We start from the raw sequence: 24,964 nt of genomic DNA on the forward strand, positions 1-24,964 counted from the left end.
ATCTCCTTTAATTGTCTTAGTGCTCTAGCAAGGACTTAGAACTATGTTGACGAGATATGAAGAGAGCGGGCAGTCTTGCCTTGTCCCTGATTTCAGTGGGATTGATTTAAGTTTCTCTCCATTTAGTTTGATGTTGGCTATAGGCTTGCTGTATATTGTCTTTACTATGTTCACATAAGTGTCTTTTATCCCTGATCTCTCCAGGACTTTAAACATGAATGAGTGTTGGAATTTATCAAATGCTTTTAAGCATCTAAGGAGATGATCATGTGTTTGTTTGTTTGTTTTCTTTCAGTTGAAATGACTCCTTGTATCTTATCTGACTACAATGGAATGAAACCTAAAATTCATAACAAACAAATCTCTAGTAACTACACAAATTCATGGAGATTAAACAACTCATTACTGAATGATGAATGGGTCAAAGAAGAAATCAAAAAATAAATAAACAATTCCATGCAACCAAAGAAGGAGAAAACTTAACACAACTAAATGTGTGGCTCACATTGAAAGCAGTTCTATGATCACCTCCCCCTGAGGGGGGAGCAGCCTTACCAGGCCACAGAAGATGACAATGCAGCCACTCCTGATGTGATCTGATAGACTAAGATCAGAAGGAAGGAGAGGAGGACCTCCCCTATCAGTGGACTTGGGGAGGAGCATTCATGAAAAAGGGGGAGGGAGGGTGAGACCGGGAGGGGAGGAGGGAGCGGCTTATGGGGGATACAAACTGAATAAAGGGTAATTAATAAAATAAAACTAAAGCTAAAAAAGAAAAAAAAAAAACAAACGTTTAGGTCTTAGTGCCTATTAAAATCAGAAAGAGCAAAACTATATGACTTAATGATGAATCTCAAAAATATTGAAGAAAAAACAAAAAGAAACATTTCCAAACCCATTTACCTAAAGGAATGATAAAAATCAGAGCATAAATCAGTGAAATAAAAATAACAGATTGACCCCTCCAGGTCTTTCTATCTCTCCCTTCTTTCATAAAATTCCATGCATTCTGCCCAAAGTTTGGCTATGAGTCTCAGCCTCTGTTTCAATACCTCCATCAGTAGAGTCTTTCAGAAGGCTGTCTGTGGTAGGCTCCTGTCCTGTTCCCTATCTTCTCCTGCTTCTGATGTCTATCACATTTGCCCTTCTGAATGAGGATTGAGTATCTTCCTCAAGGTCTTCCTTGTTGTTTAGCTTCTCTAGGAGTATAGATTTTAGTATGTTTATCATATATATATATGTCTAATAACCACTTATGAGTGAGTATATACCATGTGTGTCTTTCTGCTTCTGGGTTACCTCACTCAAGACAATATTTTCTAGAAAGACCTGGAGGGGACAGGAGCTCCAAAAGGAGATCAACAGAGCCAAAAAAAATGGGTTCTGGGGTACCTGAAGAGACTGATACCCCAACCAAGGACCATGCATGGAGAGTACTTAAAACCCCTGCTCAGATCTAGCCCATAGACTCAGTTTCCAAGTGGGTGTCCTAGTAAAGAGAGCAAGAGCTGTCTCTGTCATCAACTCAGTGGCAGACACTCTGATCACTTCCCCTTGGGAGCTGCAGCCTTGCCAGGCCACAGAGGAAGACAATACAACCAGTCCTGATGAGATCTGATTGACTAGTGTGAGACAGAAGGGGGTAGGACCTCTCCTATCAATGGACTAAGGAAGGGGCAGAGGGGAGAAGAGGGAGTAAGGGTGGGATTTGGAGGAGATGGAGGAAGCCACAACCAAAAAATCTAAGAGCTAGGTTTTTTAGAAGATAAAACTGATAAATTATTGGCCAAACTAAATTAAAAGAGAGAACCCAAACTGATGGAATCAGAAACAAACAGGGAAACACTGAAACAGATATCAAAGAAATTCAGGATATTATAATAAAATACTTTAAAAATGTTGTACTCCATTAAGCTGAAAAACATAAAAGAAATGGGTGAATTTCTAGATTCAGTCAAACCACCAGAACTAAAACCAAAAAAAAAAAAAAACCAACTTAAACAGATTCATAACAAATGAAAAGTTTGAAATAGTAATAAAAATTCCAGAATCAAACAGATTCAAGAAGAATTCCACTAGACTTCGGACATGATCTATAACCAATTCTTAAACTATTTAAAAAAAAAACAATACAGAAGGAAGAGCTACCTAACTCATTCTATGAAGTCACTCTAATACAGAAACCAGGAAAAGATACAACAAAGAGATTAATAAAACTACAGGCCAATATTCCTGATGAACATAGCCTCAATAATGTTCAATAAAATACTTGTAAACAAAATACAGACATACATAAAAAATATTCAGTATGACCTAGCTGGCTTTATGACTGAAATGCAGAGATAGTTCAACATACACAAGTCAAAATATGTAAAAAGCCACAAAATAAAGCTAAAAACAAAAGTCACACAGGTCTTTCACTTGGTAAGTTAGAGTTACACCAAGATACTACATACTATTTGTGGCTACTGTAAATAGTGTAGTCTCCCTATTTTCTTTTTCAGACCATTGTTGTTTGTGTGTAGGGGAGCTATTGATTTTTTTAATTAATCTTGTATCTAGCCACTTTGCTAAAGCTGTTTATCGGCTATAGGAGTTCTCTTGTAGAATTTTTGGGTTCACTTACGTACAAAACCATATCATCTGCAAACAGCAATACCTTGACCTCTTCCTTCCTAATATGTATCCCCTTAATCTCCTTCAGTTGTCTTATTGCTCTAGCTAGGACTTCAAGTACTATACTGAAGAGGTATGGAGAGAGTGGGCAGCCTTGTCTTGTGCCTGATTTTAGTGAAATTGCTTTGAGTTAATTTGATGCTGGCAATAGGCTTACTGTGTATAGCCTATATTGGGTTTAGGTATGGGTCTTGTATCCCTGATTTCTCTAAGACTTTCGAAATGAAGGGATGTTGGATTTTGTCAAAGGCTTTTCTGCATCTAATGAGATGATCTTGTAATTTTTTTTTCTTTCAGTTTGTCTATATGGTGGATTATGTTGATAAATCTTCATATGTTGAACTATCCCTGCATCCCTGGGATGAAGCCTACTTGATCATGGTGGATGATGTATTTGATTAGTTTTTGTATTTTATTTGTGAGTATTTCATTGAGTATTTTTGCACAGATGTTCATGAGTGAAATTGGTCTTAAATTCTCTTTGTTGAGTCCTTGTATGGTTTAGGTATCAGGGTGACTGTGGATTTGTAGAATAAGTTTGACAGTTTTCCTACAGTTTCTGTTTTGTGGACAGAAACATGATTGAGGAGTATTGATATTAGGTCTTCTTTGAATGTCTGGTAGAATTCTGTGATAAAACCATCTGGACTTGGGTTTGTTGGTTGGGAAACTTTTGGTGACTGCTTCTTTTTCTTTAGGGGTTATAGAACTGTTTAAACTGTTTACCTGACCTTGATTTAGCTTTGGTAAGTGAAGTCTATCAAGAAAATCATCCATTTCCTGTACATTTTCCAATTTTGTGGAATACAGACTTTTGAAGTAAGGCCTAATGATGTTTATTTATTTCCTCATTATCTGTTGTTATTTCCCCTTTTTCATTTCTGATTTTATTAACTTGGATACTCTCCCTCTGCCTTTTAGTTAGCTTGGCTAAGGATTTGTCTGTCTTGTTGATTTTCTCAAAACAAAACAGCTCTTGTTTTCATTAATTTTTTGTATCATTCTCTTTGTTTCCAAACTATTGATTTCAGCCCTGAGTTTGACTATTTTCTGTCATCTATTCCCCTTGGCGTGTTTGCTTTCTTCTGTTCTAGAGCTTTCAGGTGAGCTGTTAAGTTGCTAGTGTGTGATCTCTCCAGTTTCTTTATGTAAGTGTTTAGTAGTATGAACTTTCTTCTTAGCACTGCTTTCATTGTATCCTGTAAATTTGGGTATGTTGTGCCTTCATTTTCATTGAATACTAGCAAGTCTTTAATTTCTTCTCTTACCTAGTGGTCATCGAGTAGAGAGTTGTTCAGTGTCCTTGAGTTTTTAGGCTTTCTGTTGTTTCTGTTGTTGAGTTCCAGCTTCAATCCATGGTAGTCTGACAAGACTCAGAGTGTTATTTCAATCTTCTTATTTCTGTTGAGGCTTGTTTTGTGATCAAGCATATGGTCAATTTTGGAGAAGGTTCTGTGAAGTGCTAAGAAGATATATTCTCTTGTTTTTGGGTGAAATGTTCTGTATATATCTGTTAGGTCCATTTGATTCATGTTTGTTAGTTTCTTTATTTCCCCATGTAGTTTCTGTCTTGATGATCTGTTTATTGGAGGGAGTAGGGTGTTGAAGTCTCCCACTAATAATATGTGGGTTCAATGTGTGATTTAACCTTTAGTAATGTTTCTTTTTATGAATAAAAGTGCCCTTGAATTTGGGGCATAGATGTTCATAATTGAGTCATTGCCTTGGTGGATTTTTCCTTTGAGTATGAAGTGTCCTTCCCCATCTCTTTTGATTAATTTTGACTGAAAATGTATTTTATTCGATAGTAGAATGGCTACCCCAGCTTGCTTGTTGGGTCCGTTTGCTTAGAAAACATTTTTCTAGCCCTTTTCTCTGAGGCAATGTCTATTTTATTGCTGAAGTATGTTTCATTTATGCAACAGAAAGATAGGTTCTGTTTTCATATCCATTCTGTTAGTCTGTGTTTTTATTCGGGCTTTGATGTCATTGATATTGAGATATTAATAACCAGTTATTGTTACTTCCTGTTATTTTGTTGTTGGTGGGTGTAGAGTGTGTGTATATGATTCCCTTCTTTTGGTTTTGCTGTTGTAGAGTTATGTTTTTTCCTGGGAGTAGTTGGCCTCCTCAGGTTAGAGTTTTCCTTCTAGTATCTTCTGTAGGGCTGGATTTGTGGATAAGTACTGTTTAAATTTGTTTTTGTCATGGAATATATTGTTTTCTCCCTCTATGGTAATTAAAAGTTTTGTTGGGTATAGTGGTTGGGCTTGACATCTGTGGTCTCTTAGTGTCTGTAAGATATCTGCTCAGTTCTTTCTGGCTTTTAGAGTTTCTGATAAGAAGTCAGGTGTAATTTTGATAGATTTGCTTTCATATGTGACTTGGACTGTTTCCCTTGCAGCTTTTAAGAGTCTCTCTTTGTTCTGTACATTTAGTGTTTTGATTATTTTGTGGCATCATGATTTTTTATTTCTGGTCCAATCATTTTGGAGTTCTGTAAGTTTCTTGTATGTTTATAGGTCTCTCTCTCTCTCTCTCTCTCTCTCTCTCTCTCTCTCTCTCTCTCAGTTAGGAAAGTTTTCTTCTATGATTTTGTTGAAAATATTTTCTGGGCCTTGGAGCTGAGGAGTCCTTGGGTGTATTTAACCTGTTTGGGTTGGAGTTTTCCTTGTAGTATCTTCTGAAGGGCTGGCTTTTGGATAGATACTGTTTAAATTTTGTTTTGTCATGGAATATCTGTTTTCTCCATCTACAGTGATTAAAAATTTTTCTGGGAGCAGCCTTCCCAGGCCATATAGGAAGACAGTGCTGCCAGTTCTGATGAGACCTGATAGGCTAGGGTCAGATGAAAGGAGAGGAGCACCTCCCCAATCAGCAGACTGGAGAGGGGCATGGGAGGAAACGAGGGAGGGAGGATGGGGTTAGGAGGGAATGGGGAAAGGTGCTACAGCTGGGATTCAAAGTGAATAATTTGTAATAAATTAAATAAATAAATAAATAAATAAATAAATAAATAAATGAAAGTTTTGCTGGGAACAGTAGTCTGGGTTGGCATCTGTGTTCTCATAGAATCTCCAAGACAGGCTATTTGGCTTTTAGAGTCTGTGTTGAGAAGTTAGATGTAATTCTGATAGCTTCGCCTTTATATGTTACTTGGCCGTTTTCCCTTACATCTTTTAATATTCTTTCTTTGTTCTGTACTTTTTTATTATTATGTGATGGAAGCATTTTTTCTTCTGCTCCAATTAATTTGGTGTTCTCTTCTGTTTAAAGGCATCTCTTTCTTTAGGTTAGGGAAATTTTCTATTATGGTTTTCTTTTTTTTTTTTTTTTTTTTTGAGACTATTTTCTGGGCCTTGAAGCTGGGAATCTTCTTTTCATTTTTTGTTTAATTTTTGTTTTGTTGACCTGTCTTTTGTTGAAAGTAGGGTGTTGAAGTCTCCCACTATTAATGTGTGAGGATCTATGTGTGGTTTAAGTTTTATCAATGTTTCTTTCACAAATGTGGGTGCCCTTGTATTTGGGGCATAGATGTTCAGGATTGTGATGTCGATGTCTTCCTGGTGGAATTTTCCCTTGATGAGTATGAAGTGTCCTTCCCCATCTCTTTTGATTAATTTTGGTTGAAAGTCTATTTTATCAGATATTAGAATGGCTACTCCTGCTTGCTTCTTGGGTCCATTTGCTTGGAAAGCTGTCTTCCAATCCTTTATCCTCAGGTAATGTCTATCTTTGTGACTTAGGTGTGTTTCTTATACACAACAGATTGCTGGGTCTTGTTTACGCATCCATTTTAATGCTGATTACTGGCTCCCAAAACCTGGTGTCTGCACATTCTCTTTTCTTTGTGTGTGCGTGATAGCAAGTTAAACAATACTCTCATAATAATTATAAGGCTAATAATATACGTATTTAGCCCAACGCCATTTATTTTCAACAACATTACTCTATTCCTATTATTCTTGGGTTTGGTCTTTTCATAGTGTCCTAAATTTCTTGTATGTTTTGTGTCTGGAACTTTTGAGATTTAACATTTTCTATTGCAGACATATGAATTTCTTCAGTCATATCTTCATGTCTGAGAGTCTCTATCCATCTCTGTATTCAGCTGATGATGTGTGTCTGTAGTTCCTGTTCTCTTCCTGGGTTACCCATCTCCAGGATTGCCTCACACTGTGTGCTATTTATTCATTCCTTCTAGTTACACTTTTAGGTCTTGAACAATTGTTTTTTTTTTTTGTTTGTTTTGTTTTGTTTTGTGTTTCATTTCCTTAACCTGTTTGATTGTATTTTCCTGTATTTCTTTAAGGAATTTTCATTTCCTATTTAAAGGCCTCTATTATCTTTATAAGATTGGCTTTAAGGTAGAAGTCCATGCCAAGGGAACAGAGAGAAGCTCACCACTTCAGCTCAGAGAAGAACTTCTAAACATCATTTTACTGAACTTCCATGATCCCTAAGTACATTAAAAATATTTGTCTTTATACCCACAAGTAAATGATATCCTCACCCCTTATCAAGGAAGCTAGTCAGAGACCATTACAACAAAACCACAACCAATCAGCATCCAGAGTTGTGTGAGGCCCAGTCCCAGTGGGTACATTTTCAAAGCACTCCTAAGGCTTAGGGAGCATTATGAGAGAGGGTATGAAAAGGCTGCAAAGGCCAGAGCATCAGGGAGTTTTCTAAGACCATGTCTCTTGTAATGTCAGACTTTACATCTAGGAGCTGAAGGAGGACAACCATAGACTGCCAGTGTTAGCAAGGGTGGGGCTAGAGTCTCAACCCCATACAAGGATCTACAGGCAGCCAAAGAATGCTGAAAGTGAGAGGAGTGATCCTCCCCAGGGAAGAGCACATCATTGTCTATCCAATACTAAATAGACATCCCTGGAAATATGCCGGGAGCCAAAGCTATCTACGGAAGCCAAAGCCAAAGCTATCTAGTGAAGACAAAGGTATCTATGGAAGCCAAAGTCAATTAGTGAGCCAAGGCTATATACGGAAGCCGAAGTCAAAGCTATCTAGTGGAGACAAAGGTAGTTACTAAAGCCAAAGCTAAGTAGAGAGCAAAGGTCATTTAGTGGAGTCCTAAAGCTATGTAGTGAAAGAGTTATCTAGACCCTAAATCATGGGTGATAGATTGTGAGGACATCCTTTGTTAGAGCATCCGTAAGATATCTTAAGAGAACATCCTTATGGTATCTTGCAGGTACAATATTTAACCCATGAAAGCACTCTTCCTGTCTCCTGCAGCAGCTAATTACCTTCCCCTTTATTCTGCCTTCTCCCTATGTAAGTTGGGTAAAAATTTCTAATAAACGGAAGCCTTGATCAGATGAACAGACTTGGCTTTCATTTCCTGCGTCTCTTGTCCCTACCCTCCCATTCCTTCCACTCTCCTCCCTTAGGAACCCCGTTGAAGCCCCACAGGCCGGGGCAGAAATACAAGGAACATTATGCAGACTTAGATTATATTTTTAAAATATATATGCACATACACATACTTATATGCATATAACAGGAATTAATGAGAATGTAACCAAGAGAGGTGTATGAAAGGGTTTGAGTGGGGGAAAGAAAAGAGGAAATGAGGTAATATTATAATCTCAAAATATAAATTAATAAAAGAAGCACCTTCCTTTCCTCCCTCGTTCCCTCTCTGTCTCCCCTCCTTCCTCTTTCTCTACCTTTCTTCTTCCCTATCTCTCTTACCACAAACAATAGCACATATTTAAGGAGCTTATGAGATATTTTGATACATGCTGTTTAATGATCAAATCAGAGTCGCTGTCATGTCTATCACCCCCAACATTTGTCAATTATTTTTGTATGAGACATTTAAAGTTTTCTGTTTTGAAATTTGTTATACATAGGAACTATTTTTCTCTCATTTTACCTGTGTCTATGTTTTTTGGCTATCTTTCTGAATAAACACTCTCTCCATCACTCCTTTTTCATACACTTTACACAGTTTTATTCTTGAATTCTTTTGTAGATTCCATATATAGATGAATTTTTTTATTTGTATTTTAGTTAATATTCATCCATATTTTCTCATGGAAAGAATTTTATCCTTTTTATGCACTAGTATTTTATCTTGCATGTATTACATCTCATCACCCATCAGAGGATAAATATAGATTGTTTTCACATCTTGGCTATGTGGATGACTGCAATACACATGGAAGTGTAGCTGTCTCTTGAGCATACTGAATTACAATCTCAACTCTGTTCAAAATAATGGTAATACTGTTTCATAATGTAGTCTTATTTTTATTTTTGAGGAACTTTCACACCTTTTAAAAATATGTACTAATGTATAGTCCTACTAATAGTCTATATGATATGTCCTGCACAGCCTTGTTAACACGTCATCATTCATGTTTTGGTTATAGCTATTCTAACTGACATAAGGTGGTGTCTCATTATGAGTTTGATTTGTATTTACATACTGTTAAACATTATATTAGATACACTTGATATAATGTGTATATTGATATAATTCATCATTTGGATATTTTTAAGACATGTCTAGAGGTTGAATTAATGGCTCAGAGAATGAGAGAGCACTCACTGCTTTCTGGCCTCTGTGGGCACCTGTACACATGGCATACATTCAAACACACAGAAAAAACTAACTAACTAACTAACTAACTAACTAATTTCCTTTAAGAAAGATGTCTATTCATGACTTTGCTCCTTTTTTATCAGGCTATTTGTATTTTTGCTGTTGAGTGTTTTAAGATCTGTGTAGTTTAGCAGCTTGTCAGATGTATAGCTTGTAAGCATATTCTCCTACATAGTTGCTTTCCATTATCTCCCATGTCTCATGGAAAGCAGCTTAAGATTCATCAGTAGTTTAATTTGAATTCTCTCATTATCCCACATAAGGGGGGGAGGGGCAAGATGGCGGAGCCGGGAGGACTCTCATTCTGAGCAGCAGCACAGCAGGATCAGCACAGTGACCAGCAATCAGAACTCTCGGCCATAAAACACAGTCATTGTGTTTCCCAGGTGAGAGGATACCCCACGGTGGGGGATTCAATCAGCTTTTAACTCACCCGGCTAAACCGCGGAAGAGATCCCACATAAGAACATTTACCAAATAACATGTTAGACCCAAGTTTGTCTAGTCTTCACAATAAGATTTCATATTATTTTATTAGATATTCCTCAAATGTAAAAGCATTTACATTTTATCCAAATTAATATGCAGAATTCATATATTTGTTTTTGTGTGTCTGATTTCTAAACGTTGAATATGGAAGAGATTCTGATAACACCTTGGTACCAAGAGAGAAGCGATAGCAAGTCACATGCTTTTTTCTGATTTCTGAGCACTTTTCAACCTCTTCAGAGATTAGTAGTAGCATGAAACCCAAATAAAAGTAAAATCAATCACTCAATTAAGCAACTAATGAAGGTGAAAGCAATAGAAGGAGAATTAACAGTTGTAGACTATTGTACTTAAGAGGGGCTGTTCTACTTCGCATTCTATTGCTTCAGAAAGATCACGATCAAGAGCACCTTGATCAAGGAAGAAAGGGTTTATTTGTCTTAAACTTCTGGATCACAGTTCATCATGGCTGGGTGTTGATCCTCCTCCCAGTGGTCCAGCCGTTTGGTGAGGAGGGAGGGTGTTCAGGCCAAGAGGGTGAGAGTTCCCTGGTTGCTGGGTGAAGGCAATCTGAGGGCCAGTGGATGCGGACTCGTTTGTTCCAAAGAGAGAATGCATTATATAGCTTTGGATGACCAATCAGTTTCCTCCACACTGTGTCTGTGCCTCCTTTGTTTGTCTTTGGGTAGACTCTCCAAGGTCAGCAGATCATATACTTTCTGTCTAACTAGTCACATCAGAGGAAGTTGCCCCAGGCTGAGGGCCTAATGGCTTCTTACTGGGGATGCCCACAGTCGGAAGTCGGGGCAGGGACTCCAGCAAGGCAGAAATCTGAAGGTAGGAACTGAAGCACAGGCCATGGTGCACTGTTTCTTACTGGCTTGCTGGTTATAGCTTTCTCAGCCTGCTTTTATATTATAGCACCCAGGACTACCATCCACAGTGGGCTAGACCCTTCTATACCAACCATGAAAATGTGCTACAGGCAAATCAGATGGCTGCATCAGTAGAGATTCCTTGTTTCTAGATGATTCCCTAATTTGTGTCCAGTTGACAAGAGCTAAGCAGCACAGGGTTCCATGGACCTTATCCTGACTGAACTTCCTTTTGGTTATGTCTGCTCTAATTGATGCATCTATATCACTTTGTGAGGCACATAAAATCAGTCTCTACTTTGCTTTTCAGAAGACAGGAGAGGGGCTGCAGAAGGTAATGATGAGTCTTAAGTGTGTTCAAGAGGAGGAAGCCTCTTCTCAAAGAGGAAATTCAAGCAAAACTTTGTGTAAATAAACATATGTGAGTGTAGCCTGGTATGTAATGTGTTAAGATGCCGTGTGTGAAGAAATTGGTCATGAGACAAGGAGGGGAAGTTGGGATTAGAGTATAGAAGATTCTAAATGCCAATGAAAATTTGATATAAGAGGAAGGTAAGAAGAAGCTCAATTTCCTGATGTGACTGTATTCTGGTAACCCTGTGGCCCCTGGGATAGATTTGTTGATTTTATGGTACATTTTCATCAGTATAATAGCACTCAGTAAAGGTCAACTAACAAAAAAGGTTATACTATTCAAGGCTTTAGACATTGAAAAAAACCCTCCCTGCTCCTGGCAAAACTGTAGGCATCTGGCTGGAACTCAGCTCTCCATCCTGTGTCAGGGCTATCTCATTCCCAAGCTACTCAGGAGCTGTGCATCTCTGTGATCTTTCTACTGTCTTACCCCAAACTTCCCTTGACTCCTAATTCTTAGATGTTTAAAGAGATGTCCTTAGTCCCTATTCTTAATTTACCACAGAAGAGAACCTAGCAAGCCTCGGAGAGGTGACACCACAAGCAACAAAGGATGCACTGTCGTAAGATTGCATATTGCCCAATCAGAGCATATTATAAAAGTAAAATGTTTCAAAGATTTTGAAGGCTGGAAAACAAACACCAGTGCACGACACCGAGGGGAGAACACAGATGAATAAGGAGATTGCCCTGTTTTATTTCTGTGTGTCGTATCTTCTGATAGGATAGCAATGCTCCATCTGTTCTGCATATCCTGGCAGGCAGCAGCTCACCAGAAGTATCTACCCTCACTTCCCACAGGTAGGCCCAGATGGCAACATTCCTTTAATAATGTGACATCTGGTCATACTTAAGTTACATTTTCAATTTCTATCAAATGACTTATTTTGAAAAATTGGGAAGCTAGGCTTTGAAAACATGTTTTTGTTTCGATAGACAAGCTACTGTGAGGAATAACACCCCAGAAGCTGATTATTTCAGCTGTAAAATAAGAGCTCTACAGAGGAGAGGGATGTTGCAAATAAGGTAGGGTGTTTAATGATTAAAAAAAAAAAACCTCTATTTTCTAACATCTTTCACTTTGTAGAAAAGAAAAAGTTTATTTTTTTCAGCCATGTTTTAGCAGCTTCTATTTTCTTGGGGAAGGGACAGCAGCTCATCTCAAACAAGCGTTGGAAATCTTAAGTCAACTATTAAAACTAACTACTAAAGGAACAATTACCCAGCACACTGCCTAGTAACCAAGCAATTAAATTATTCACCCATTCATTGGATGTCTAAAATTTTCATGCTGTGGGAAAGGTAAAAGAACAATAAGATAATATGTCTTTTGTCAATAGTTTTATCTGTATTTACACATGTATGTTTGTCAGTATGTGAGTACATACACATGTGTGAAAGTGCTTTTAGAGGCCAGAAAAGGGAGTCAGCTCTTCCTGGAGTTGTGAGTTGCAGGTGGATGTAAACGGCTGCATTTGGGTGCAGAGAATTGAATTTGGGTCCTCTGCAAGAGCAGTGAGTGCTCTTAATTGTTGAGTTGTGTCTCCAGCCCAGGATAGAATTCCTTGAAGGTTATAGTCTAATTGCATAGAAAAGACTCACAGATGCATAGCTATAATGCCAAAGAATATGCAATCAGAGACCCAAGGAGACGCCAAGAATGCTTGCTGCTATTCCAGGGAAACCAAGTGCACTTTCCAGAGCCCATTTTGGAGGTCTCACAAGTTCTTGTACCTCCAGATCCAGGTATCCGACACCATCTTTTGGAGTCACAGTCTCCTACATTCATGTAACACACATACACAAATAAAAATAAACATTTTGAAATAAAAACATTGAGCTGAGTGTTCCCGATAGTTAACTACTGTGCTGTGGGCCAGGGGCCACAGAGATAGCTGAATCCAGCATTCGGAAGGAAATAAAGAAGAAACACTGGGCTGTGCAAGGCAAGAGTCATGAGTGGAGACTACAGCAAACTCAGTATTTTTATCAGCCTAAGGGGATAGTCTTTCTTTGCTAACCTAACCTTTTCAAATGGAATCCAAAAGCTTGAATTTTTGTACATGTAGTATTTATACTCATAATGTTTTGTATATGTAATATCTACAATCATAAAAGTTAATGACACATATCTGTACTCTATATTGAGCCCACAGAGCAGAAGTTTTCAAATTCTTTAATAGGCATATAGAAAATAAAATAATTACACTGTAACAGATAAAAAGCTTGGGTTTAGAATTATACAGCCATAACCTAAAGCTAATTAACATCTCCCATCACTAGATAATAAAGAAAACTAGGTAATTCATAAAGTGTTGTGAGATATAAATGATAGGATACACATATTTATTAGGATTGCCAGGACATCACAAAAACTCATTCATTGGCAGTTTCTTTCTCTACTATCTTTATTTTGAATTGGTAGTCATTGCATCTATTCATTGAGTACAATGTGATAGTGTGAAATATGTGTGCACTGAGAAATAGTAAATCAAAATAAGATATTCATTGTGTTGTTTTATGTATGAGACATTTAGGTTCTAATTTTTTGTGTGTGGTTTCAGAACCTATAAAAGCAGAAACTGTAGAAGTAGAGAGTCACATGGTGGTAGCCAGGAATCACATGGCTACAAAGAGTCATATCCTGGCCTGCAGATATTGCAGATGGGGAGTGGATGTTGAGACTGGGGAACAGTACTCAAGGATGCAAAGTTAGGTTGGGAGTGAGGGTGGGTCTTAAGGTAGTCATACAGTATGGCAACTCTAGTCAACAATAATTACTTACATATTTCAAAATGGCTAACTTCTGTTTAGAGAGTTTATTCAGGTTTGATCATGTCACTTGGGACATAAATGCCACTTTACATTTGAACTTCCATCAGGAAATACATAAGGATAGCTACTTCTCTTTGAGAGATAACAGTAGCCATTGGTTACCAACAATTAGAACCACCGGTCCATTACATATTGTGTAATAATGATGTTTCTCTGTCATCATTAATAATTACAAGTACTTTCAAATAATAAAGCAATTCATACCAACCATTTTCTCATCCTGGGTATGAATCTGACTTGAAAAATAAATTAAAGCTTGCCTATTGTAATTATTGTGATTCAGTTTGTAGCATGGTGCCATTCCCTGTCTGTCTCTCCCCCCTCAGGATAGCCAGGCTCATTGTGCACCTGGAAGGGAGGAAGGGAGGGAGGGATGCCAAGCCTGGGCATGTAGGTGCAGGCAGAATCTTTTTCTCAGTGGTGAGTGCCTGGGCAAAGAACACATGCCCTGAACAGCTTCAGAGAACTGCTTATTTGTGGGGAGGGGGGATTTATGCCCCTGGGGAGGTGGGCAGGGTCTCTGGGGCAAGGTTTATGGGGCCACATACACAGAGGTGTTGGAAGAGACTTCACCTGCATTCTCAAGGGTTACAGGGTCCAAGGGGGGAACCTTTATAAGGTCAAACAAGGAGCGAGGCCTGGTGACTGGCAGGGTAGTAAATACTGATTGATTAAATGAATCAGAATGAGCTAATGAAGAGACAAAGCTATAATATATAAATGCAGGTGTTTTGGGAGCAGTGAGGGAGGGGGAAGGGAGATGGGAAGGGGAGTGTGCTGTGGGGGTGGAGGGAGAGAGAGGGAAGAAGAGGGAAAGGAGGAGAAAGGGAAGAAAGGGGGACAATGGAATCAAGATGTCTGCTTATATAGTAAAGGGCTTCTGGGAGAGAAGCCCCACCCTAGGTAGAGAGCAGGGTATGGCAGCCACGCCCTGCAGCAGCAGGTAGGGACTTTAACATCTCAGCCTTTTATTGATAATAAATGGATAACCGGTGGTAAATCTTTTCTGGTTACTTCCAGCTGCCATGGGGGATGTTGATTTTCAGGGTGGGGCAAAATGCTGGAATGTTGGCAAGTCCCCAGAGCAGGCTGTTCTATTTGCTGTCCAGGGTCTGTGTGACCATCTGCAGCTAGGAAACTGCAGGTCCAGCTGATGCAGTCTGTCCGGTGGAGGCCAAGCACCTGAGTTCTGGATGCAGTTCTTGAGGAAACAGGATACTGGAGCATGCATGTTAGGGGCAGAAGATAAAGTCGAGGAATTTAACTTCTAGACCCATGGACTTTTAGGCCCATGGTCTTGGTAGTTAGAGGAGGGCAGTCCCAAAACCAGGGGAGGAATTCCACCCTCAGGAATAGGTAGGCTGGGAAACAGGCTGTTGATTGGCAGTGCTCATCTGGAGCCTGACCTGTGGATTCCAGTGGATCTCCTGAAGCCTACAAGAAACTTTTTAGGTTTACAAAAAGAGACAAATTGGCTTGGGAGACTATTTAAAATCTGATTCATGTTAAAGCTCTGAATAGTCTTAAGACAAAAACAGTAGCACAGTGGGGGGAAAAGTATATATATATATATATATATATATATATATATATATATATATAATTACTTTCTTATCATCAGCCTTAAAACACCTCTCAGACTCTCAAACACTTTATCAGACGCTCAGACCTTTCATAAACTGCACATTTTTTTTCAGAGGGTAGGTAAAGCCTTGGTTTCTGCTGTTAAACTGATTTTCAAACTCATCAGATACCTGAGAGGAATAAATTACCACAGGAAGCATAATTCAAGCAGCCTACCTATGTGTTGATTAATATGGCAGAGCCTTACCCATTATCCAGACAGCCTTCCCATTAGGCTCCTGAACTACAAGTGCGTAGAGTCTCTACTCACTGAGCATACTGAGGAGAACAGCCTGATGGTTCCAACAAGTGAGCTCCGCCTCTCAAGAGAATCTCTCCCTATAGACTTAGTGGGAATAGGAAACCAACATTGAGTTTGGGAAGAGTGATTTAGTTCTTTTCTCTAGATAGTCCTTAGCCAACAAATAACCACTTTAGTTTGTCTGACATCATACTAAGTCTGCTTTAAAGTTTTGGGTGGGGGTTGTTATTATTATTATTACAATTTTTTCACTTTGTATCCCAGCGGTAGGCCCTTCCCTCATTGCCTCCTGATTGGTCCCCCCTCCCTCCCTCTTCCTCTGCTATCACTCTTCCCTAGTCCACTGATAGGGAAAGTCCACCTCCCCTACTGTCTGACCCTAGCCTATCAGGTCCCATCAAGACTGTCTGGATCCTCTTCTTCTGTGTGCTGGCTAGGTCGCTCCACCAGGGAAAAGTGACCAAGAAGCACAAGAAGCATGCAACCAAGTTTATGTCATGTTGTTTTGTTTTTTTTTCTCCCCCCCCCCCCCCCACAGTAGACAGGTGTTTTGTTTTTTTCCTGCATCCTCTTGTTACAGCTTGAGTGTGAAATGTCTCCCTTAGGCTTATATGTTTGAACTCTTGGTCCCTAGATGGCAGCACTGACTGGGAGGGTTCTGGAACTTTCAGAAGAACAAGAGTCACCTAGAAAAGTGACTCACTTGGGATTCATCTTGAGGTTGTACAGCACAGCCTCATACTCTGTCCACTGTCTGCTGATGAAATGTGACTAGTTAATAATACTCTCTTAGTAACTTCTGCAACATAATGGATTATATCCCCTCAAACTGTAAGCCAAATAAACAGTTTCTTCCTCAGGTTGTTTCCTGTCAAATAGTTTGTTATCGCCTTGAGAAAAATGGCAAATACACCCTGATACCCAGGGTGCCCTCCAACCTAAAGCATAGGAGTATAAACTGGAAAGGGTGCTGTTCTCAGCACAGTTAACAGTGGTCTGTGTTCAAGAAAGTGTGTAGGGAATAAGTGTCTTACTCCACTGTGACGTTGCCTTCAACAGTGGGATTTATCCTGGATTCCTCAGACCCGGGCTGGGTTCTGAGAGATCACCTCAAGCCTCATCTTTTAGACTTAATCCCCTCCCTAGACCATGGCAATAGTAAAAAATGACACAAGAGGCATTTTTATCCTGAAGCATCATTCTAGCCACAATGCTCATGCCAAATTAATCTTGTTTATGTGAACAGCTGGTTTATGCAATGGGCCCTGTAGAGAGCTGGAGAAATAACAGAGCATATGACTCAAAGCACAGAGCACAGCTTTTTCAGGATAGCTATGCAGCTCAATTTCATGTGCAGGCCCTCTATGCTTCATGGCTCTGTTTCTTTAGACACCATCAATCACAGATCAAATGTAGTTTTAAAGTGAGTCAGTACTGGACAGTTTGACATTTTGCTCTAGTGCTCAAGATTGGAACCTTCCATATGTTAAACAGTGACTCAACACTGGCTCTTTTCTCTTTATTCTCTAACACATGCAGTGTCATGGCATGACATTTACGCTGCATCGTGTATAGTAGTTAGTTTGCAGATTATTTGGACAGGAGAGAATGTGAACAGTCTATATGCAACTGCTACACTGTCTTACATCAGAGACTTTGGCATCCCCAGATTTTGGTATTCAAGGAGTTCTTAGAACAAATATTCCTAAGTGTCTGCGGTATAACAGCATTTCCCCCAGCTCACTTGTTTTTATTCATGTTTCTAGTTTTTGTGAAGGTCATTTTCTGTCCTGACTATGGCAGGACAGGGGCGTGAATGTGTGCCTGTATGAATGAGCTTTCATGACATGAGCATGGCCACATCAAGGAGAACCAGACTGCAGTTTCCTCCTCCCAGATGACAACATGATTTCAACTCCCAAGATTCTCTACCAAGATTATCTTCCCTGCCTGATTGTACATGTTGTATTTAATAATCTACTGATTGTCTAGGCTGTTGGCGCCTCTCCATCTAAGCACACAGCCCACATGACCCCCGTTTTACATTGCTTGTGTCTTTCTGAATCTCCCATCCTACCAGCCAGGGTTCTAGGACCAGCCATGCAGGCCACAGCATCATATCTAAGTTCCAAGACACTCTACTGTGTATCTCTGAATTATTAAGTGATTTTATTAAAAAAGTAACATTTAAAGTGAATTATTAGGTGATCAAAGCCCAAATATGTTCAAATATCAATAAAATGTTCTCTTTTATGTAAAGATATCGTTTCAATTGTGGTAAGTGCTTTTTAATCCTGAGAATATTCATGTTAGAATGGCTAGTCTTTTAGTTACAGCTTCTATTGTTAAAAGTACTCTAGAAATGCCAGTTATTGTTGTTCTTGAAAAAGGAAATGTTTGAGATACTTTTGCATTCTTAGTAATGAAAATATTTCCTGAGTTTGTGCTTTTGTGTTGCGTTGAATTGATAATCTTTTTAAAGGTTAGTGTTACTGTGGCTACATGCAAGCACAGTAAAGTGTGTTTCAGTGTTCTAGTCAGGCAGGCAGAAGAACAACCCACTCCAGGAGAGAGATGGGCTTTGCACCTGTGCCTGAGAATCCACAGCCACAGTGCTGGGTGAGAAGCATTTGAAGGGAACAGACACAGAACAATCAGGCTTACCGGGGAACTGATTCAACTTGTGACAAATTGAGAACGTGTTCTGTTCACATTATCTACCCTTGTCTCTCCCCATCATGTGAGAGACATACCTGTTGAGATAAAGTAAAGCCTAAGGCACAGATAGGCAAAAATAACACACAGTCATGCTCCCCATTCTGCTCTTTGAATTTATTGCACCTGACACAACTACCCAATGTATCGCCTTGGGGAATTCTTGCTGCACACTCTTGGGTATAGCAATACCTTTTTATCCAACTTTCTTACATCAGGAAATATCCATGGCCCTTCTAGTTTCTTTGTCATCCTCTCTAAACTGTCATCCTCTGTAGACTCTAGAGTGTCTTTATAGTTTTCTAAACACAGTTTGGTTTGGATTAATGTGAAGAGGTCAGATTTGAGAAAATTAGCTCTGTAGAGAAGGCGATGGTATCTGCGCCTCCGAAAAACCTGGGGCTTCCTGACCTTGCAACAAGAACATTCCTGGTAGCACATGGCAGGCGGGTATTGATAAAATCCAAACTGCAGAAATGCAGATCCTCTTCTCATGGCTCTTTTTACTGTTTCCCTGCTAAACTAGCAAAAATGAACTTCCATGATATAATCTATGAGAGAAAGGACACATCAATCCATAACAAGAGGCAGTATACTGATCACAAGCTCTCAACACTCTCACCATTAATCTAATCTGTCAGGGAAATGCACCAGTTCAAACTTGGAAACATGTCTCAAACAAGGCCACTTCCCACCACTACTTCCTTCTCTGGAACCTAGCCAGAGCCACCACTGTCTCTCCAGGATTATTGTTTTGCCTCCTTATTATCACCTCTCACAACTGTGCTACACAACAGACTGCCCAGTTCTAAACAGAAATGATCCTGTCAATGCAGAAAGTCAGTTGTGCCAGTTTTTTTCTTTTCAATTAATTTCAATGATGTGTTCCTAAGATTCACCCAGTGTTCTTGGCATGGCCTCAGATGTTCAACATGAGCTGCCCATCTTATTCTTCTGATCTCATGACCTACTACTTATCTTGATGAATTCATGCCAGCTGTGCTTGACCTTTCTTCCCGTGGAACAGGACAATACCCAACCATCTCAAAACGCATATAAATTCTATTCTGTTTGCCTAGATGGCTTCGTTGTGGATTGTGCAATGGTTAGTTATCTACTTAAGCAAGTGGAACAAATATTCCTTTCCCTTTGGCTACTCCCATATAATAGCATCCACCTTCTGGTCCTCAAACATGCTGGCCCTTCCCTGACCTAGGCTCTTTGCCTTCCTTTCGACTCTCCTTCAGTTATTCTCTGCCCCCCCCATTGCTTCCCTTCATGTCTTTGTTCAAATATCATTATCTTGAAAAAGAACAATAGGCTATACCTTCCGTTAAGGGCTACTCTTTTACCCCTTAATACTTATCTTTTTAAATTGCTTAATTTGCAAGGACATTGCAGCCAGTCCAAAAGAGACCTGATAAGCTAGGGTCAGATGGAAGAGGAGGACCTCTTCTATCAGTGGACTTGGAGAGGAGCAGGGAGGAGATGAGGCAGGGAGGGTGGAATTGGGAGGGAATGAGGTAGGTGACTACAGCTGGGATATAAAGTAAATAAAATGCAATTAACATAAAAATAAAAATTTAATAAAAGAACTAAAAAATTGCTTAATTTTATTGCTTAATTGCTTAATTTTATTTTTTGTTTTTTTTTCTTGATATGTTATTATAGGTTCACTTTATCATCTGCCTTTCTATACTAGTTACAAATTTTCATGAAAGTAAAAACTATGCTTTTCCTTCCATCATTTAGATACCTGGACATTGATGAAATAAAACCAAGATGTTATTGAATGCTTATGATGGGAGAATGATGCCTTGTAAAACATGAATAAATATACACATCTATTCAATGGAACACAAATGAATTGATAGCCCAACATAGATATTTCAGATGAAATTCAAACACATGTCCACATTATTAACCACAAACTGAGCTCGTTGACATATAATGAGGACCCTTCCTAGTATCACCGAGTATTACAAAAGCACAAAGCAACAAAAAGGAATGAGGTAGATGCTGATTCATCATCCCTTCAAACAGAGAATTTAGTGATTCTCATTTTTTTTCTATATTAAAAAAAAAAGACAGATGACTTCTAACTATGCGGGTCCTAAAAAATAACCCAATCAGTGGATACTAGTATTTGCTGGTTGCAATTCACTTTCAAGGGAAATAAGTTGGTGGCTTTGACAGATTTTAGAATATTTTCAGACTCTTTAAAATGGGTGATCAGGGGAGGGAATGAGGGAGGAGGATACAGCTGGGATACAGAATTAATAAAATGTAACTGATAAGAAAAAAATAAAATGAGAAAAATTTAAAAAAATGGATGATCAGATGTATTTTTATTTGCTTTCTTAAGTGTTGGTCTTTTAGTGACATCTAGCAAATGCATTATTGCAGAAGACACCTACTTAACCAGTGTGATCTCACCAGCTCTGTAAAAAAAGGGAAGTCCTCCATGTCGGAACTGTCTTTGTTTAAGGAGAGCCTGACGCTGTGGACATAAGCATCTCAAGGGACATTCTTCTGTCTCTGTGTGCAATTTAACAATACACAGCATGTGAGGCAGAAATCTGTCTCTGAGTAGAGGCAGCTGTCTGTAGAACCATTCACAATCCTATGTGCAGTTGTCCTCAAACTGCAGTAGCTTTTCACATTTGTATGTGCATGTGTACATGCAGGAAAATGACAAGGTAATTCTTTTTTTTAATAGTATAAAATTAATTTTATTACAAAATGCAAAATTATCATCATTTCTTTTGAAATTACCAAAATCATAGATGCTTTTCTTTTTATTTTAAATTGCACTTTATTTACTTTGTATCCCCCCCCCTCTAATTCCCTCTCTCCTCCCCTCCCAACTCCTCCCTTCCTTCCCCTTCTCCACACACTCCCCTCCCCAAGGCCACTGGTAGGGGAGGGTTTCTTTTTCTTTCTTCTGATCCTAGTCTGTTAGGTCTCATCAGGAGTGGCTGCATTGTCTTACTCTGTGTCCTGGTAAGGCTGCTCTCCCCTCAGGGGGAGGTAATCAAAGAGCAGGCCAATAAGTTCATGTCAGAAGCGGTCCCTGTTCCCATTATTATGGAACCCACTTGGACCGGAACTGCCATGGGCTACATCTGTGCAGGGGTTCTAGGTTATCTCCATGCATGGTAATTGGTTGGAGCATGAGTCTCAGGAAAGACTGCTGTGCTCAAATTTTTTGGTTCTGTTGCTCTCCTTGTAGAGGTCCTGTCCTCTCCAGCTCTTACTATTATTTCCCACTTCTTTCATAAGATTCCCTGCATTCTGCCCAAAGTTTGGCCATAAGTCTCAACATCTGCTTTGATAGTCTGCAGGGCAGAGCCTTTCAGAAGCCCTCTGTGGTAGGTTCCTGTCTTGTTTCCTGTTTTCTTCTTCTTCTGATGTCCATCCTCTTTGCCTTTCGGGATGGGGATTGAGAATTTTAGCCAGAGTCCTCCCTCCTGATTAGTTTCTTTAGGTGTACAGATTTTAATAGGTTTATCCTATATTATATGTCTATATGAGTGAGTATATACAGTGTGTGTCTTTCTGCTTCTGGGATAGCTCACTCAGGCTGATCCTTTCCAGTTCCTACCATTTACCTACAAATTTCATGATTTCCTTGTTTTTCATTACTGAGGTAATTCTTATAAAGAAGTCTATGATAAAAGAGATTTTTTTCTGTGTTTGTGTGTCACCAAAAAACCACATAAAGCCCTCAACAAATACTACATTTTGTATCAATACAGCCTCAGAACTTACTTGTGCTCTATTCATTTCTCCTCAATAAATTTCTAGGTCACTTTCAGAGCCATCTCCCATCCTTCATGTCCAAAGCGTACACTCTCTTCACTAAATCTCTCACCATCTGCCATCTGCAAGACTATAATAGGCTGCTAACTAATTTTCTGGAATCCTTGCTGCCAGTTGCAACCCAACTAATCCATCATTTACCCAGATGCGTAGTATTTCTCATTTCTTTCCTTTCCTAGCATGAAGCTCTGTCATGTGCTTGTTGTACTGCCCAACTGGTGTTTACAAAAGCATATAGTGCACATTTCCCATCTCTAGATTCCCTGCCCACATTGTGCCATTGTAATATATAAACACTGAGAAGCACAGGTTAACAAAACTGTTGAGAGACTGAATGTTCTGCAGCACGGATGTCATCCTCACCTCCCAAGGACCAGTCCTTATGTGTACCTCCTCTGACATACACCACTCTGTCCCCTGGACATGATGATTCACCCCAGCTTCTAGAACCTGCCCCGCTAGCTAAGATTTCATGGTTTTGCTCCATCTGTATAAAACGCTACTTTTTCTCACTTGACTGGTTTTTGAACACCCTTATGTATTTCTCCTGAAAACACGTCTACGATACCACTGTGGTCCAGACGGAGAATCAATTGCTCCATCCTTCCTGTTTCCCTTTTACCCTATGGGCTTCTTTCATTACTCCTTGGATGCCCAATTCCACCTCATTGTTTTCTTAAGAGATTAGAAGTTCCTTGAACTCAGGGACAATATTTAATCTCTTTGGTTTTCCAGGCATCCGATATTGTTCCTGGCACACAGACAGGGCTAAATAAATGTATGTGTTGAAGAATGAATGTGAAACTGATGCCGTTTAAGGAATTTCTGCATTTTTTCGTGTCAGGTTAAAGCTGGTAATGAATTTCCCCCAGACGATGTATTGTCGAGAAAAATAAACCCTTAGCTTTACAGCACGGTTGTGAAGGCTGGGGGCTGCTGTATTCTGGGAGCTTGCCAAACGCAGATAGCTGAACCATTCCCTCGGAGGCTGATTCTGGATCCGCGGTGAGGTTCCAGGAAACTACATTCAAGCAAGTGGCCCCAGTCGTTCTTACTGAAACCTAAGAGGGTCACTGCGTAAGGTCGCTTCTCTGAAGGAATTAAAAATCACAAACCTTAGCATATGTCTTAAATCCCGCAGCTCAGCACCGCAGAGCCTGCGGAATAAACAGTTATATGCTTAGCTGTTGCAAAAAACCGCTGAGGGCTTTCTGAGGTGGTAAACACGGCTCCTGGGCCTCAAGTCAAGGGTGGGAGAAGAACACGGCTGAGAAGATTCTAATTGCTGACCTCAGAAGGGGACGCCAGAAAACGCTTAGGGACTGAGTTTCCTGCTTTGGTCGAAGCTCCAGGGAGTCAGGAGGCGGTTTGTGTTCGCTCTGCCCTTCCATAGAGAGGATGCTTGGGGCCAGGTCCTAGGGTCTGAATTTGGTCTGGCGCTCTTCCCTATCCCGGTAACTCACCTTCCTTGACCTTTGCAAGCAATAAATCTCAACAAAACAGATCTGCTGGGAGATCCGCCAAGTTATTGCCAATCACAACAGGAAACTGCACAGTCTCAGCCACTCCTGAGAGTATCTCGGCCTTTCTGCTTCCGGTCCGCGCAGGAAGAATAATCAAACCAGGCACGGGAGAGAAGAAAGGCCCAGGAAAGCCTCCGGGAGGTACTGGTGCAGGAAGTAGGTGAGGTGAGGTGAAAGGGTCTCCAACTGTTTGGCCACCTTATGTCTTCTTTCAGGTTCAAACTCTCTCTCTGGGCTCCCTCAGTACCCCTGGTCAAATATGTTTGCCATTTCCCCAGTCCTCAAGAAACATCTGAGCGGCTTTCAGCCTATTGGAACTGGAATAGCAGTTATGTGGAAATGTGAAGCTCTGCTAGAAGGGGGTGAACACTTACAGCTTCTTTTTAGAATATATTCTGCTTACTTTTACTTAAATTTACACACACTCACACGCACACCTAGCTGCTATTTATAGGGCATCCTCTATGTGTGGTGCACTTTATGGATTTACATATATTTAGTGTTGTTGTGGTCTTCAAAAAGCAAGTAGATGCTTTTTAAACCATTTTATACCTGAGGAAATGGAGGCTTCCAGAGAAATTGGTTGCTTAATTTTACTTTAGCACATGCCAGTGTGTGTCTGTCTAGGGAGTAAAGAAACAAATGTCTGAAAGTCAGTAGTACAAATAGCATAAAATTTAGATTATTAAAAAAATGGTTTTGTGGGGAGAAAGACCACATGAGAGGCAGAGTTTGAAATATTGTTAAATTCAGAAGGAGAACCATGGTTAGTGTGGTCATGGGAGACAGCTCTTTTCTGGCACTTGAAGAATGGGAAGAATCAGGTGTGTTTTAGAAAGAGTTGGTGGCATAAAGTGGACAGGGATGATAGATGGCAGCAAAGAAGCAGGACTGTAGGGCCCAAGGAGTTGTTGGGTCTGCCAAGAACAGTTTGTAATAAAACCATGTGGGAAAAGCTACAGGAGTACTGGGTCTACTTAAAAATAAAGAGTGCTTTTGAGCATTAGGCTAAAATTCTTGGGTTTTGCACATAAACAAATGCAACTATTTTAGCTTTTCTTTTATGGATTTATTACTTTAATTTTATATACATGGA

This window comes from Meriones unguiculatus, chromosome 1 (assembly GCF_030254825.1).
Source record: "Meriones unguiculatus strain TT.TT164.6M chromosome 1, Bangor_MerUng_6.1, whole genome shotgun sequence".
NCBI classification, from domain to species: Eukaryota; Metazoa; Chordata; class Mammalia; order Rodentia; family Muridae; genus Meriones; species Meriones unguiculatus.